The following is a 4,162-nucleotide window of genomic DNA, read 5'->3' on the forward strand; positions in this document are numbered from 1 at the left end:
GCTCCTCTGATGTGAGGTGGGGCAGGGGCGGGTGGCTTGCTCTCTGGCCCCCAGGCCCGTGCGCAGCACCACACTGTGCCATGTGGCTGGGACCCTGCCAGGGATGAGGCAGCCAGGCCATGGAGGATGTCTGTCCCACCCTTGTCCCCAAAGCTGTGAAACGAGAAAGTGAAAGGTGTGCTTGATAAGTGACCACAGAGCCCACAGCAGGGTCCCTGACCCAGGCCGAAGGGAGCTGTCCAGGGCCCCCTACTGCTGTATCCCCGAAGCCGGACTCTTGGCCTCAACCACTTGGGTTTTCCCTGATGATGCACAGGTAGTGCGCTTGCCTGGTGTGCGCGAGGCCTGGGCATTAGTCCCTCATGGAGCAGGAAAACAGGCAAACTAAGAAGTTATTTTAAAGTTTGGCTTTGATCTGTGTTGACATAAAGAATTTTCTTGTAAAAGCTTTAAAAACTGTGTTATAGATCCATCAACATAAAAAACCAATTCTGTCAGTAATCCATCATTTCAGTGCTTACAATTCACTCTTGGAATCACACCCCTTAACCAGGCGTCTCTTCTCCCTCCTCTGTGTTTTCTGCCCCAGGTGCTGACCAGAGCAGCCTAGTACCAAGGGTGGGGAAGCTCCTCTGCCTGTGGGAAGCGGGCCCCTCAGGCCGCAGGAGCAGGGAGGCTCAGTGGGCACAACACAGTTCCCAGGTCACCTGCCTCCAAAGAGCAAGCCAGCAGGAGAGGACCACAGGCCAACCATGGAAAAGGGTTTCAGGGAATTCCCCACCAGTTCATGGCCTTAGAGTTTCATCTCAAAACTTTGGTTTCATTGATAAATATTTTCACAGAGTTTAAAAATGACTTTTCCGATCTGGAAGCTGCTTGCAACGTGGTACAGCTTCTGAGATGCTTTAGGGTTAGCCTTGGCGAGAATCACCCGGTTCATAGCTGCAAAGCCCCTCTGACTCTCCGGAAGACACCCGTGTCCCTGCCAGTCCTCAGCCCGGAGGCAAGGAAACAGGGAGTGTGACAGCCCCCCAGCCCCACTGCAGTTGCGTGGGGCACCAGCCAACACCCCAGGGCAAGTCTCTGGGCGGCAGTCCCGCCTGAGTGCTCCTTCCCTCGGCCTGGAGTCAGTGCAGCGCTGAGCCCTGGGTTCTCGGAGGGGAGCTACAGGAAATACCACTTATTCTCACTCATCAAAGGAGGGGCCCCGTGACATCGCAGGGCAGGGAGCTTTGCAATGCTTGGCTGACACCTCCCTCTGACTCCCTTTCTTGTTAGCAGCTTTTTCTCTAGAATTTTTCTTCCCTTGTGCCTGCCACAGTCCACTCATACCTTTTCATTCCTTGTCATGTACAGCTGAGATTGGCGACGTAGGTTATTCATATAGATTTTAAAACAATATGTGGTTTTTTTGCTTGAAACAATTTTGAAAAATAACTTTTACTTCTGGCAAGAGAGCAAATGAGGTTCATTGCTGGAGCCTAGAAAGCCACGCGTATTTGACCATAAGGAATGGTGTCCGTGGTGGTTTCCTAAGAACTCATCTCTAGTGGAATTCATGACTTTGGATGAATTAAGGGTCTTTGTTTGACAGACTAGTTAAATTGTCATCCTGAGCTCACAGAAGATCAGGTTTGTCCAAATGCCCCCAGAATCCTTTGCAGTTTTTAGAAGCCCACACTCCTCCAGCAGGAGGGATGCTAACCTCCTGAGTCCAGGAGCCAGGGTGGAGCATGGCGTGGGTGACACAGCTCAGAGCCAAGGAGCCAGCTGACCGTGGACTGAATCTCTGCAACTGTGAGACAACATTTTGACGTTCTCCTTGTCCAAGCTAGTCACAGAAAGGAAGAAACTGAAACTGGTGCAGAGAAGTGGGGGTAGTTGCTCTGACTAACCTGGCCTAGTGGTCCAGAAGCTTCTGGAGCTCTTTGAGGTTTGAGAAATTTAGACATGCAAGCTGGAAAAGCTTTAGAATGTTTCAAGTGGAGCTTAATGGGCAATTCTGGTGGGAGTTCAGAAGACCAGGATGCTGATAGGACTGTGGACAGTAATGACTGGGTTTATGAGGTTCCAGAGGAAGAGGACTCAACTGGAAACTGGACTAGAGGCCATTCATGCTATGTTCTGACAAACAAGTTGTTTACATTTTGACAATATCCTGAGACTTTCTGTGAAGTTGAATTTAAAGGTGATGGACTAATTAATCCACAAAGGAAAATTCAAGGCAGCAGAACATTCAGGGGGTGCTATAGATATTACTGGGAGCTTTAATGTGAGTAAAACTGGGACTAAGGAATTGTGGTTGTTAAATATTACACAGTCACTAAAGAGATCCTAAGTACTTGATGCAGAAATGATAGGAAAGATAGCTTAAGGGCATCTCAGGAATTGGCCCACACCCATCTCAGGCTCAAGAGTGAAAATAAAAATCCCTTTGAAAAGAGACCATGCTGGTACCCTGTTTGCTCAGGGGGTCCTAGGAAATTGTTTTACTGCTTTCAATGCCCAGGCACTCAGAGGCTGCTGCAGATGTGGTCCCAGGGAGGCTTGGCTACTGCTAGAGATGGTGGCAGACACTGGTGTCAACCACATGGTGCTGGTTCTACAGGATTGCAGGATCCTGGAGTTAGGGGGCCATGGAGGCTTCCACTGAGATTTCAAGGAAGGCATGGGAGGCCAGGCAAAGTGCAGCAGGGTCAAAGACCCTGTGGGCAGCTCCTGAGGGGGCGATTCATAAAGACCTGAGGAGGAAGTCAAAGCTGCGGTGGGGACTCCCAAGATTAAGAAATGCCAGTAACATGGGGTGTTCACCAAGGAAAGCTGCAGAAATCTAGCACGAACAAGCCAACAGAGAGGCCATGCGGGCTGCAACCAGCAAAATCCCAGGGACAGAGCTATACAAACCCTTTGAAGAGAACATTGGGATGCCACATGCCCCAGACGCTGGACGTGGAGCTACAGGACCCATTTGCCCAGCTGGATTTTGGTCTTGCTTTGGTCCATGCCTTCTTTCCATGCCCCATCTCTCCCCTGTAGGATAGAAATATTTACTCTGTGTCATTTTATATTGGATATACGTGACTTGCTTTTGATCCTTAAGAAGAAAACATCCATGAGTTTGGCTGAAGTCCCAGAGGAGACTTTGGACTTGGGACTTTTAGGTAATGCTGGAACTGTTGAAGAGACCCCAGGTGAGCCTCAGGAGAGGAGGCTGGAGTCAGATATTTGGAAGTGGCCGATTTATACAAGTATGTAGGGAAAACTATAAAATTCTGATGAAAGTAATCAAAGAAATTCTAACTAAACAAAGAGATACCACAGGTGGGTAGAGGAGAAGACTCAAAATTAACGAGACACAATTCTTCCAATAGGCGAATAGAGTCGATGCAATTCTAATCAATAGCCAAGGAAATTCTTTCATGGACATCAACAAACTAACTTTTTATGGAGAAGAAAACTACCTCAGATGGCCAACATGGCACTAAAGGAGAAAGAAGTCAGAACCAAGGCCACGTGACTTCTTCTGATCCTGCTACTTCTGCTGTGATCAAGATGGTGCAGCACTGACGAGAAGACAGACAACAGATCAGCATTCAGTGCGAGAACCCAGGACCAGACCCGCACAGGAGCCAAGTGATCGGTGGTCCTGGGACACAGACGTACACATGTGGAAACGGAATCTGGAGACAGAGCTTACACCACTCACAAGGTGGCTCGAGATGGATCCTAGACTCTAAAGTGAAACACAGGATGCCACAACTCCCGGAAGATGACGTGAGAAAACCCGCGGCCTTGGTGCCGGTGGTGCCTTGAATACCACACAGGAAGTTGGACCCATGAAAGAAAACGCCAATAAGTCGGTTTTTATTAAAACTAAAATCTACTTCTCTATGGAAGTTACTGTTAAAAACAATAAGCCATGGACCGGGAGAAAAATATTTGCAAAACACAATCTAATAAAAGGCAAGTACCTAAAATACACAAGAATTTGTAAAACTCATTGAAAAGAAAATGACCCAATTTAAAAGTGAGCTAAAAAATCTGAACAGTCACCCCACCAAGGGAAGTGTGTAGGGGCAACACCCGTGTGAAAGGTGGCCGACCTCGTTCCTCCTCCGACTGCACCGCTGACCAAAGGGTGCCCCGCCCCACGAGGAACAAC

General features: G+C 48.6%; 1 long non-coding RNA gene across 1 annotated transcript; it reads right to left on the bottom strand.

Moving 5' to 3' along the window:
- Positions 1–2,253: 2,253 nt before the first annotated feature.
- On the bottom strand, positions 2,254–3,830 carry LOC306642193. Its single transcript, XR_013758417.1, has 3 exons — positions 3,707–3,830; positions 2,905–3,030; positions 2,254–2,741 (listed from the first exon to the last, which is right to left on the bottom strand). It is a non-coding gene; the product is annotated as an uncharacterized lncRNA (long non-coding RNA).
- Positions 3,831–4,162: the final 332 nt, after the last annotated feature.

Source organism: Sciurus vulgaris (genome assembly GCF_902686455.1).
Source record: "Sciurus vulgaris genome assembly, chromosome: 12".
NCBI lineage: Eukaryota > Metazoa > Chordata > Mammalia > Rodentia > Sciuridae > Sciurus > Sciurus vulgaris.